The 14,101-nt window shown below is 42.6% G+C and overlaps 1 protein-coding gene across 4 annotated transcripts in view; it reads right to left on the bottom strand.

Moving 5' to 3' along the window:
- FRMD4A (FERM domain containing 4A) overlaps positions 1 to 14,101 on the bottom strand; it is a 544,823-nt gene that overhangs the window by 425,534 nt on the left and 105,188 nt on the right. The gene's annotated exons all lie outside the window — the stretch shown is intronic.

Genomic DNA, 14,101 nt, shown 5'->3' with positions numbered 1-14,101 from the left:
TCAAGTCACGTTCTTCCCGCTCCTTAAGTCAATACCAAGGGTAAAGATTTTGCAATCAGAAGCTCACTAGCAATTTTGCTGGGAAGTGCTCACCAACGGAATTCTACTTCATTCCTCCCCAGCTGGGTGAGAGTTACAGCCCAACAGTGGCCAAGTGTGTTGCCCTTGCAAAATATGACTCAGAAGCGTTCAAAGAACTGAGACATTGAGGTCCCGAAAATAGGCTATTTTTATATTGATGTTTTCCGTAACTACAGCCTTGCTGAAAGAATGCATGTGTTCCCAGTTCCACTTTTCCTTCTGTAGTGCTTTTAAATTACATGTCGTTAAGGCCATTTCCAGTAGTCTCAGAAATATTTCTCCTTGTAAAACAGTGCCCTGTGAAAACTACCATCAAATTCTTCCACTCCACGTTGCCGTGGCCACCTGAGGGGAAGGCCTCGGGAAAGCATAAATGCTTATTCTTGGGAAATTCTGATTTCTTCTGCGTGAACTTTTCCAGGCTCTTTGGTGATTCTCATTACTGTGGTCCTCCTGGTGAACTTCAGCAATTAGTGTATTTTGCTTATCTTTTATTTATTTATTTTGAGACAGAGTCTTGTTCTGTTGCCCAGGCTGGAGTACAGTGATGCGATCTCGACTCACTGCAACCTCCGCCTCCCGGGTTCAAGCGATTCTCCTGCCTCAGCCTCCTGAGTACCTGGGACTACAGGTGCTCACCATCATGCCCAGCTAATTTTTGTATTTTTAGTACAGACACGGTTTCACCATGTTGGCCAGGATGGTCTCAATCTCTTGACCTCAGGTAATCCACCCGCCTTGACCTCCCAAAGTGCTGGGAGTAAAGGCATGAGCCACTGTGCCCAGCCTTCTCTGCTTATTTTTAACAGTGAAGCAATGGATCATTCATTGAAATGGCAGCAGAGGCAATATTAGAATGCAAAACTGCAGTGGTAATAGTATATTAGAGTGTTGCTGCCACACATTTATTGACTACCATACTGTTTTTAAGCATTTCCATGTATACTGTCGAATTTGAGTGGCAGGGAGTGCTAAATCCATATTGTGGGCTCTTGGGGCCCTTCTTCACACCCACATTGACGATCATTGTATCGGCAACAGGAGGAAACAGATAGAGAATAGCCTCGCCTATTCACTGGGATTTTTTTTTTTTTTTTTTGAGAGAGGATCTCTCTCTGTCACCCAGGCTGGAGGACGGTACATGATCTCAGCTCACTGCAACCTCTGCCTCCTGGGTTGAAGGAATTCTCATGCCTCAGCCTCCCAAGTAGCTGGGACTACAGGCATTCACCACCATACCTGGATAATTTTTTGTATTTTTAGTAGCGACAGGGTTTCACCATGTTCACCAGGCTGGTTTCAAACTCCTGAACTCAGGTGATCTGCCCGCCTTGGCCTCCCAAAGTGCTGGGCTTACAGGTGTGAGCCACCGTACCCGGCCCTAATTCAGTGGAACTTTGTCTTTCTAGTTCTCCTTTGAGGTAGCATCCAGGTGGTGGTCACAATGAAGCCTCCTCCAATTCCCCACTGAAACACCTAGGACCCAGAAATCACTCACTCAATCCCTGAAAACTTGGGTAAAATCTCACTCAAGCCCCCAAAACTAAAATATCAAGAAACAGAGTTTAGAGAAATGTCCCCTATCAGAAGGGCTGATGAAACTAAAATTAAATAAACAGTGGCCCAATCATGCTTAATTTTATAAAACAAAGAAGCCCCGCTCTCATGAGAGAAGACAGGAACACGCTTTGTTCCTCTTCTGAGTGTCCCTGGCTCAGTGATTCAGGGTCTGGATACACCAGGAATAAACCAGGAAAGGGAGTCACAGCATTCTTCTCTGCATGTACCAGTTTGGAGATGCCCAGGGTCCTAGTCCCCTGTTATCCTTGCTGACATCATTCCACTGCCATCAGCATACTACAACTTCTAGAAAACAACATGAGGTAGTATGAACTGGGGGTATGTATTTGTGTGCGTGTGTGTGTGCGTGTGTGTGTGTGTGTGTCGGTGGGGGGAGTGGGATGATGATAGAGAATGGTGGTAGCTCAGTGCCTGCAGTATATCCTTTGGACACGAAATGTATAGCAGCACATACGAGGGAACAAATATTCAGAAACACTTCATTGATTTAGAGTTGCAGAAACCTGCGCACCTGAGGAGGAGAAGATCCACCTTAGTATAATAGAGCTGCACCAGGAGTTGGCCAGAAGCTATTTACTGTAGCCTGCTGCCAAGCCAAAGTCACATACCTCCTCTGACAACTTCCTCTTTGTAGGGGAGGTCCCTGCCTATCCACACAGGGAAGGGTTGGGTATGGATCTGTTTCCTCAGTTCAGTGCCTTAAGATCAGGAACCTGGCTGACTAGCTTAGGTAGACATTTCATATTTGTTGAAGAAACAAGAAAATGCTTTGAGTCTGGATAGACAGAATGAGTAGGGAAGATAGAGTGTGAAGTTGTATGTGTGTGTGTGTGTGTATGTGTGTGTGTGCTGGAAGTGGGAAGATAACTGTATAAAGTACACACAGAAGAACAAGAAAAGGGAACATATAGCATCCAAAGAATTCAGACCTGGAGCCTATATGCCTGAGTGCTGCGCTCTGAATTCATGGCGGAAAGGCTCCCAAAGGACTAAGAAGGTCAAAGCAGATTGAAAAGGGATGCAGAATTGACAATGGCAATAAAAGTCATGAAACTTTATGTAGCAAATAACCTAGCATAAAAATATGCAAAGCAAAACGTATCAAAAAAGAGAAAGAGAAATTGAGAGGACCGACCATGATCATTATTGTTATGAGAGATTTAAATGTACTCATTTCCTTTCTGACTGATGGAATAGACAAAACTCAATCATAATGTGGAAAAATGTCAACTATCATGAGGTGTTATCAGTAGATGTACATTTAACCTTCTATCCTTACAAAAAACTAGCCGGGCGACATGGCGGGCGCCTGTAGTCCCAGCTGCTTGGGAGGCTGAGGCAGGAGAATGGCGTAAACCCAGGAGGCGGAGCTTGCAGTGAGCTGAGACCCGGCCACTGCACTCCAGCCTGGGCGGCAGAGCGAGACTCCGTCTCAAAAAAAAAAAAAAAAAAAAAAAAAAAAAAAAAAAAAACCTTCTATCCTTCAGGAAATAAACTCTTTCATGAGAGCTCATACACAAACTTGTAATGCAATAAGTCAAATGGAAACTTTTAGTATGTCTCAGCTGGGTGCAGTGGCTCACACCTGTAATCCCAACACTTTGGGAGGCCAAGATGGGTGGATCACGAGGTCAGGAATTTGAGGCCAGCCTGGCTAACATGGTGAAATCCCGTCTCTAGTAAAAATATAAAAATTAGCTGGGCGTGGTGGCCGGTGCCTGTAATCCAAGCTACTCGGGAAGCTGAGGCAGGAAAATCGCTTGAACCCAGGAGGCAGGGGTAGCAGTAAGCCTAGACCATGCCATTGCACTCCAGCCTAGGTGACAGAGAGAGACTCCCCCTCAAAAAAAAATTAGTACGTCTCTCATTGATATTAATAACAAGTATTTAGACAATAATAATCAGTATAGAGGGCAATAGGAAAGATTTACTAGCAACGACACTTAAGGAAAAAGAAAGCTAAACATAGAACAATCAGTCAGCTTTATTTATGACAGCAGAACTAGGAAATAATACCAATATACATCAGGTCCCTTGCCCACTGCCTTATTAATAACACTGTCATGAGGCCAGGCACAGTGACTCACGCCTATAATCCCAGCACTTTGGGAGGCCGAGGTGGGTGGATCACGAGGTCAGGAGTTCGAGACCAGCCTGGCCAATATGGTGAATCTCCGTCTCTACTAAAACTACAAAAATCAGCTGAGCATGGTGGTGCACACCTGTAGTCCCAGCAACTCGGGAGGCTGAGGCAGAAGAATTGCTTGAACCCAGGAGTTGGAGGTTGCAGTGAGCAGAGATCGTGCCACTGCTCTCCAGCCTGGGTGACAGAGCGAGACTCTGTCTCAAAAAACAAACAAACAAACAAAAACACTGTCATGAACACACAACCAAATGTATATACACAAACAGAGTCATTTCAGTAGCAGTAGTAGTAGGAGAAGTACCAGGGCTATTTCTAGGCATCAAAAATAACTAGCATAGTAAGACAACTAGCACTGGATAAGTCTTCTTCCACCGCAAATAGCTTCTCCATCAAAATGTCATTCTATCTGAAATTCCACCATTAGAAGTGTATTTTATTAACTAATCAATGTGCTTCCTTGGATCATCTTTCAAAGTATAAAAATGCCTGAGAGCAGTAACATCTTCAGTCACTAACACCTTAGCAGGAATTATGGGTTATGCTAGGAAGTCAATCTTTTCCAGGTTCAGGGCCAGGCTGGGGGCGCAGGGGTTGGGGGCAGAGGCTCAGCTGGAATCAGTAGTTGGAAACAGGCATCATCTCTTTCAGCGTCTCTGGGTTGTGACTGGATCACGTATCTGAACAGAGTGTTCAGGAGAGTGAAATGGTTATGCCTAAGAACTGCTAATACATATCAGATTCCCAATATGTATTTGCTCTCCTGTGAATTTCATGTTTTATAATCTAAGTGTAATGTAGAAAGATTCTAGTTCAATAAAGCTTTGATTACTTTTAAACTAGTAAATCTTTATATTGCTGTATTTTGTTCATTACATTTGTATTTAAACCTAACTTTGGACTATATTGAGTAGCTGTACTTGGAGTTCTTAGCTTTGGTATCTGAAAAAGGTTATGGGGATTGGGAGGAAACTTCTCCTTTCCTCAGTGAAATTAATTAAATTCTACAGAAAGAAACTTTACATTTGACATCACTTACATGTGTGTGAGTTCAAAGTTCCCACACATATATCATCATAGACTGCTGTGCAAGAGCCAAGCTCAAGATATTCACATATTAGGACACTTATAATATTAGGTTTAACTGAAGTAGTTTCCTGTTTGTTTGTTTGTTTTCCACTTAGGCTAAGTGAGATGAAGGAAGAAAGCTGTCTTATTTAGTGAGTTCATATTGTCTCTCTCTCTCTCTCTCTCTCTGTCTGTCTCTCTCTGTCTCTCTCCCTCTATCCCCCTCTTCCCCTCTCCCTCTCCCTCTCTTTCTCTCTCTTAAATATGTCTCGAATGATTTGTGGGTATATTATTCTCTCATGTTAAAGTGCCTGGTTTTTGTTTTCTCTCCTCAGTGGCTGTCTGTTTCCAATATCTCCACCCCTACCCCCAATCCCAGCTTTTGCTCCCAGAGTAGGAAGAGGATAGATTTGGTGATTTACTTTTCTGTAGTGTTAGGGAAATATCATTGCTTTCTGTGTTATATTCTCAGGGTGTTAAGTAGTTTGGCTAAGTCAATGTTGGACTTGTGACTTGGGTCACGTAAATTTTATTTCTTGGTCTGCCACTAATTCGTATGCTGATAGACTATACGTTATTGAACTGCCATACCTCAATATACGTAGCTATAAAAAATGACTGAGTAGCCATGGAATGTTTCATTCAAATGACCAGTCTCTGTCAACACAATGGGTCCTCCGCAGCATAGGTGCTTGCCTTAGAGATGGACTCCTTGGATTTCTTTATGGAAGCTTGTGTACATGCGCATATTTGGGGGTCGGGGAGAGGGTTCATAAGTTTGATCAGAGTTTACTGTGAGCTGTGTGCCTTGGAGCCTCAAAAATAGCTGTTTCCAAACACTGCTCTGGGGAGCCATTCAGAATTTTTCATTGATCTATGACAGCATGCAAAAAATACTGTAACAATTTAAGGGGATTTCCACAAAGCTAAATTTATTAAGTTTTAAAATTATTTAAAATTTATTAAGATTTTTATTTAAAAATATACATTTTCTGATTTTTTTGGTGGTTATACGATACTGTCAATGTAGGTTAGTTCTCCCTGCCCCTGCCCCAGTGGGGCTTCCCTTAGCAAAATTTAAAAGTTAGTTTCAAAAAGCTTTTTAATATTTGCGTGGCCCATGGAACCAAATATTTGGGAATTACAGCTTTTATAGAGAATTCTCCTGGCCCTTTATTTGCCTTTCTAACTTTTGCTGTCTGTCTTTGGCTATATCAAGATTAATATTAACGAAGTATCATTCAGCTGCCTGTGGGGCCAATCCGTCCAGCACAAATCAATTGCCATTGGCCTTAAAGAACAAGTAGATCTTCACCTGGATGCTCTTGAAGGGACAGCTTACATGGCACCTTGCTGCATGTAGACTTTCTCTTCCCTCAAATCACACATTTAGCAGAGCTACTCGGTGTCTGTCTCTCTGTCCCCACACTGCCACATTGCCCCAGCATCCTCTGCATCTCTCTGAGTTCTATGACATGCCCATCCCTTGCAAGCCTCCCCATTTGGGCCCTTCCACCCTGCACGGACCCTGTGAGGTGTAATCCAGCACCTTCTCTATCCACACTTCCTCCTCTCAGCAGTCTTCCTAGGATTTTGGGAGATAAACTCTTGCAAATTGTAATGGAATTTACAGCTCCGATAAGTGACACTCCAAAACGACAACTCTCAACTATAGTCCTCATCCTTCATCTTCATGTGTCTCCCTCCCCTCCCAACATCTTTCACTATCAATATTTTGTTATCAGTTTAGAAAGTCAGCCCATTGGAAAATAATTGAATGGAGGTAAAATGACCAAGGAAAGTAAGTAGTAAAGAGATGGGGAATTAGAAGAGCTGGCAGAAGAAGGGACATGATGATGGAATGAACACCTTCTGCTTTGGACCCCTCATTCACCTTAGGGCTCTGAAAGCTTCTTTGGTCTGTTATCTATGTTGTAGTACTAGTCTTTGTTATATTGTGGTTCATTTGTTTATTTAACATCTTTCTATTAAGTGCCGATTTGTGCTAGACATCATGCTAGGCACTGGGATTATGACAGTGAACAAATGCAGACATGGTTACTGCAAACACTGTTCATACTGACCCTGAATCATCAGGATTGGGGAGAAAGGTATATTTAAAGATCCCTGACTTGTTTTTGACAGATTCAATGCTAAAGGAAGTTTCCTTAGCCTGTTAAAAGAAGATTCAAAGATTTCAGGACACAATTGATGCATCCAATCAAAGGGAACAAACGAATTGCAAGACAAAATTCATGCCAGTGAATCTTCAGTAACTATTCTCTGGAAAAAGGCTTAGACAGAGATCACTGATGTACCAAGGCAAATGCCCCTTACCAGGGAAACAGCCTGGTTGCCTGGACACATGAATCCTTCTTACTTTCTTGATTTGCCTTTCTGATGCCTATGTGGCTGTTCCATGCATGAAGACTTTTAGATCTCAGAAGCCAGTAAAGAGTGAACAAGATTCCAAGGCTAACTAAGTCCGCCCTGAAACTACATGCCACATTCAGAAAGGACACTAATTCTCTAAGAGACCAAGATTAAATCAGGCTGGCATCTTGGATCTGCTGGGGAGGAAGTCTGTTTAATGCAATTGACCTCTAAACAGAGTTCATATTAACAGTGACCACTGTGTACATCCTGCTTTTTTAGCTGAAAGATAAACTGTATGCCCATGTTATAGAGACACATGAGAAAACATTGGTTTAGGATGAATTACATTTAAAAACTGAAATGGAAAGCTCTTCTTTGTAAATGACCCGGTCATTTTCTATCATCTGAAAACATTTTATATAAAGAAACAATTTAGGAAGAAAAAAAGACCTACTTTAGATTAGAAAATATTTTTAAATTAGGAGAGAAAGAGGTGGAGAGAGCATGGAAAAAGAAGTTAACATACAAATTGGTACTGTCTTTAAACTCAGTTTTTAGGAGGTAAGTGGACTGGGCTTGGGTGTCCTTGGTGGCTTAGGATATGGATGCTAATGAGGCAGAGAGGACCAGTGGGATCTTCTCCAAGTAAGTGTTGTATGTAGAAGAATTAGACTTGATGGAACACTTGGTGAGGGTGGACTCTTAGGTGGATTCTTGGATGAGGTAGGAGCCCGTGACTGAGAGGGTGAAATAAGGAGGTGGTAGGAACCGTTTCCTTCCCTGTGTTGCAAGCCTGCTTCTCTTAATTTTGTGACTTTACCACAAAGCACAGAGGACTGTGACCAACATTTAATAAGCCTTCAATAAATGTTGATATTGATACCTAAAATTCCACCCATTAGACATTGATTTATATTAACAACTTCCTTCTTAAAGTAAAAATTCTCTTGGGAAGGTTCAAGTCAATTGACCATTCATTCTTTATGATGAATGTTTAATAGGACTGCTTTCTTCTGGATAGCTAGTTGAGATTAGCTGAACAACGAGAGTTTTATGGCTAAATGGATACGAAGACACGAGGCAATTTAGGGTCACGGAGATGCTGAGCTGAGTTCAGGCACAAATGGGGCCTTGGGAAGTCAGAAGTTCTTACTTCTCTAGATAATATCCTCAAAAAGCCAAGTGAAGAAGATGTTAAGAAGAATGAGCCAAAAATAACAACCATGATTATACCACTTTGGGTACAGAGTTGGATTCACATATCCTCCATCCTTCGCTTTGTAAACATTATTTGGAAAACTAAAAGTTAAAAATATTATAAGATTAAAATTCTGTGAGTTGGAGTCAACTTGCCTTCCAAAGCCTAATGCTTTCTGAGCCTCAGTTGCATTACCACAAGAAGCAAGCCACCAGATTTGCCATCCAGGACTGTGGTGCATGCTTTCATTTCCAGCAAGATGTAAAGCAGGCTTTTCACAACAGTTGAAGCTGCACCACAACCATCTCCACAAAGGACCATTGATCAGTTATTTTGGGAAAGGGGAGGGGTTTTTTAGAAGAGAGGAAACCATGCTAATAAGCTTTGTGTCTGCAATCATTTCCCACTGAGATTCCATATCAGTACATCTCCATTTGCTACATATTTAGCTTTAAAAGACAATGAGGTGAGATGGAGATATTTGAGTCATAAAAGCAATAAAACATCCTTCTGGAAAATAGCTTTTCTTCCAGTCCCCAGACCCGCACTTCCCAGATAAAAAGTTTGTTTCTTTAACAAAAGTCTTGGTCAAGTATAGCCAGGATTACTGATTATGAGAAAAATACATACATACGTTTATAATTCATATGAAGGGAAAGAAAGAGCCAAAAAGAGGGGATAAAAAATAATAGCGTTAGAAAAAGAGAAAAGAAACAAAAACAAGACACATGCTATGAGGACCCTTTGCAACCTGCACCCTACCAGCGGCCCAGGCAGCCCAGGACACCTCCATCCCTTGGCTCGGAGGTTGGTGGCAGGTGGTCTTTCATTCAGATGCCCTCCCTGGGGCTCTTAATGATTGGTGTATTTCTTACAGTCCTTGTAGTAGGCTGGGGGCAGCAGTGGGAGTGAGGGTGAGTTAGATGCTGACTTGTTGATGGAGTTGAAGGGAGGGCTATGAGTTGACTGATGGGATGAAGATGGAAGCCTCTTTGGTGGGAAGGGAGGGTGTTCTAGGTCATGAAGAATTAGATCCATTGAGTTGCGGCAAGAAATGTCCCATTCCTCGAGTTCCTAGGTGATTGACTTAATCTGCCCATCAGTCTTTGTGTGGTTGGTTTTGTGGTTGTGTGGATGCATCTAGACACCAAGGACCCTGGATATACCCTCCCAAAGCAAAATAACACTGGGGGCTTGGGTCACTTATTACTTGGCTGGTGTCCATGATGGCAAAGATCTCAGGGATGATGGCTGATGTGATTGGCATTGTCTTTGCTTGCCCAAGGGCTGCTGTAGAAGAAGCAAACAGAGTGAGGGGAAGTCCAGGGGGATGAGTGTGTCGTGTTCGTGGGTTTTTCACCATCGCCAGGATCCTGTTGTGACCCACTCGCTGGTCAAGATGAAATCCCTAATAACTTTGGTGTTAAAAGGCTGGAGGTTGCCCTGTATAAATTGGGTCACCAAAAGTTCCCTTTACATTTTGCATAGGGCGGTGGCTCATGCCTGTAATCCCAGCACTTTGAAAGGCTGAGGTGGGCGGATCACTTGAGGGCAGGAGTTCAAGACCAGACTGGACAACACAGTGAAACTCTGGTTCTACTAAAATACAAAAATTAGCCAGGCATGGTGGTGTGTGCCTGTAATCCCAGCTACTCGGGAGGCTGAGGGAAGATAATTGTTTGAACCCTGAATGTGGAGGTTGAAGTGAGCTGAGATCAGTGTCACTGCACTCCAGCCTGGATGACAGAGCGAGACTGTCTCAAAAAAAAAAAATTTTTTTTTTTTTTTTTTTTGCATATGTAGTACCATAGCACCAAGGAAGTGCTTAGGTGGTAAGTACAAAGGTGGCCAAGTTGAGTTCTCAGGGTGCAGAATGGGGTCTCCGTGGAGATGGCAAATGATGAAGCAGCAGATGGGGAAGGGGGATGTATGCTCCAAGGTTGTGCCCACTCTGCACAATCCAGGTTCCATGCTCCAGGCCTCTACTTGTCCAGAGCTGAGGGTCAGATTCAGATGGTGCAAATGTTTAAGACCTGGGTCTTCAACAAGATGAATTTCATAGTTCATAGCTGCAATGTTGGATATGCCCAGATGATAAAAGCAACAGCAATCAGAATCAACAGTTGACATGACATGGCAGACACTGTGAATGCTGTGAACTGCTGTGCTGAGCAGCAGGATTCTTGTGTCCTGGCACAATGCCCATGGGGATTCATGCTTTCAGAGGGTCACGCCTCAGGAACACGTAGCAGGGCAAGCATCTCATCCGGCAGGGCACTGATGTAATCTGTACGCATGTTTGGCTATAAAACTAGCTCCTCCCCCTTACCATTTTTGAGTCGCTGCTGGACTCCAATTCCACAGATTCTGGAAGGTGTCCAGGAACTCGTTGATTAAACTTATGGCTACACACAGCTGGAATGGAGACTCCACTGAGGAGACTCATATAGGATAGGAGGGAACTTTAAGAGGATAACCCTGGTAAGCCACAGTGGACTGAGTGATGGAAGGCTGTGTAAGAAAAGCTCTCTGAGCTTGACTTCTAGGAATTTGCTCTTAGATGGTTTAATCTAGATACTACCAGAGCTTGTAATACAGCAAATCCTGCAGGTGGGGAGAAGAGATTACCCAGAATTAGTTGATGGTCTATATTGTATAGAGCAGAGTCAAAGAAAGACGTCCTTATGAATTTAAAAAACAAGCAAACTATGGTAACTTGAACCAGTTTCCAGTGCTAACATAGCACTGCCAAGAAGAGATGCTGTAAGGTCACTGCTGGTCACTAGATACAGCTTATTTTAAGTTACAATCATATTTACATACAAACAATAAATGGTGTACACTGCCTTGAAAAATGGTTTTTCCCTCCAGTCATAAGCACTTTATGTCCTGATGAAATGCTGCTCATCTGATTATTTTACTATATTGAGAAGAGGAAAGGGGAGGATGTATTACCTTCTTAACACCTAATGGATCCAGGCACATGTTCAATGCTTGACCTCCATAACCATGTTTAACCGTTAGAGCAACATGAAGTGTGTGTGGTTTATTATTTCTGTTTTCCAAATCAGGAGACCAAGGTCTATAGAGATTACATAGCCTTCCTGGGCACTAGGAACAGGGACAGAACTGGAACCTGTGTCTATCTGCTTCTATCGTTGCTCCTTCCAACATATCAGGTTGCTTCTCAAAATCAACAGTGAAAAAGTATTCTTTAGCCTAACCTGAGCTGAAATGGCCTAGGTACGAATGAATAAAGTTTCACTGGCTGTGCATGATGCAGATTTCTTAAATATAGGCCAAATATAAGCATGTGTGTGTATAACTTCTATATTATGTGCATACTTTTATATCCATATGCTGTATAGTATATGTGTATCCATATAGTGTGTGTATATTTTATATTTATACACACACACATATATATGCACACACACACACACACACACATATATAAACCATTAATCTAGGAATCAACAAACCACATTTGATGACATTTCTGCATTGTTACAAAGCCAGAGAGAGAAGCTCCCCCAGTTACAGGAAGAGATTATGTGATTGTGTCTGTGCTTTGCTTTTCATAATGTCAGCATGTTGGACAGAACTTGGTCTAACTCTAATATTCATGGTAATATAGCATCTATTTTGAATCACAGGAGGATGGAACATTTACCAGAAGAACTTGACCTTAGTTGATGGCAACTCTGTTTTATTTCCACAGCTCACCTGGGCCTCTGAATAACCGGGCCTCATTACTACAAGGCTGGCTCACTATGCACCCTTTCACCTGTTCATTCACCCAGTGTGTGTCTAACCCAGCCATTCACAGCTGTGTCATGAAGACCTGTGCATGCATCCCCACCTGTCTTTCCCAGGTCACCCGCGAGCTTACCAAAGACTTGGGATTTTTTCAGCATGGCGAAAGATGAAAATGTGCTTGGGTTTACTTTGTTATTTCCAGAGCTGGGTTAAAGCCATCATGTAATGAAGCTAGATTCACATTTCACTGTGGATCGTTGTTAGATGCATTACTACGAACTTTGGGGTGGGGGAAAGGGTCAACATGGAAAAAATTTCAGGCATTTCCGTTTCTCTACACTTGTCTGTATCTCTCCCCAGTAATGCATTATTTGATTAGTTTTCTCATTCGTTCATTCCACAAATATTCCCTGGCCATCGAAATGGACTACTTGTCTCAGAATACAAAGCTACACGAGATGTGGTCCTTGTCCTCAATAAGCACACAAGTCAGGGAGATGGAGGGGAGATTATGAGTAAGGAAGAGATATAGAGGTAAAGAGGGGAGGTGTCCAAGCTGGAGGGATCTCAAGGGAGAGAGGGAAGAGTCTGGAGGTTTATGGAGAAGATAGCTCTTGGGGGTTTTGCCCTTTGAGCCTCTCACAGAGGTTCTGGGCCAAGGAGGACTTTGCAGCTTTCATCAGGGCCAGCCTGGTGTCACCCAAATACCTAGAGGAGTGAGGAGATGCCAGAAATCCCAGGTTGTGACAGCACCTGGGTAGGCACTGCAAAGGACTAAAGATGCTACTCAGAAGGAAGGATGATCCCCAAGACAAAAAATATGCGTTATAAGAATTACATTTTGTTCCTCAAACTTCTGGTTCTATAAACGCTGTTCTCACTGGCGGGGAAGTCAGATTGGGACCTGGCTAGTGGAGATTCAGTTTCTTCATTTGTCACTTGATGCCTGTGAAACCTTTGCCAAAAGCCTGACTTCTTGGAACTTTGGTTTTCTCACCCATCAAGTGAGAATAATGATAATAATAACAATAATGCCTACCCCACTGATCTCTTAGGGTTGTTATGAGACTTAAAGGGTGCTGTGCAAAGTTCGAAACTGTGCCATAACTCTTTGCAGTCATTATTATTAGTATTGGCAAAAATGTCCATTTCTGCACCCCCTTCCATTTGAGTGGTGAGCGTTTTCCTCGCCCTGTTATTAAGAGGTCACTTGTGTCAATGCTGAGAGGCCCGTGGCAGCCTGACAGTTTGATGTTGCATCTGTGAGAAGTGATTAACTGGAGCAATCTCTCCTTAAGGTTTGATGAATGCATTAATTTTTAGAAGCAAACCTGTTTGAATTGTGGCTTGATGTCTAATGCTTGCAGGATTATATAATTGAATTGTAGATGCTAAATTGCATGTTCTGAAATACTGAGAAATAGTCCCATTCTCATATAGGCTTAACATCCATCTAGAATATTCCAATTGCTTGTTGCTAGGAGATACATGTGTTACATGGCAAACATGTGCTCATGTGGACTCACCCACCCATGAGGATGGCATAGGTGAGGAAAGAAGGAGAAGATGAGAAAGATTTTATGAGATAAACTCAATTGTGAAAACTATTACATGATGGTGGACAATTTCAGCTTCAATTCACCTGATGATGACTCTGGCTTCAATAATTAATGACCCTGTTATTAGATTTCTGAGGCAGGCAGCATCTTATTGCAAGGGACCATTTTGATGAATGAATAATCATAATAAATACAAACCACTGGCCAGAGGGCCAGCTTCTACTGTCTGCCTAGCTGGAACATGAATGAACCCAGCCCTGGTTGCAACATTCTCATGGCCATTCTTTTGGAATCCCAAGTCGGGGAAGAACCTGGAGGGTCATTATGACGTGTCCT

The sequence above is a fragment of the Trachypithecus francoisi genome, unplaced genomic scaffold (genome assembly GCF_009764315.1).
Source record: "Trachypithecus francoisi isolate TF-2019V2 unplaced genomic scaffold, Tfra_2.0 Lachesis_group9, whole genome shotgun sequence".
Lineage (NCBI taxonomy): Eukaryota > Metazoa > Chordata > Mammalia > Primates > Cercopithecidae > Trachypithecus > Trachypithecus francoisi.
The sequence above is the reverse complement of the archived record's forward strand: the minus strand, read 5'-3'. Positions and strand labels throughout refer to the sequence as shown.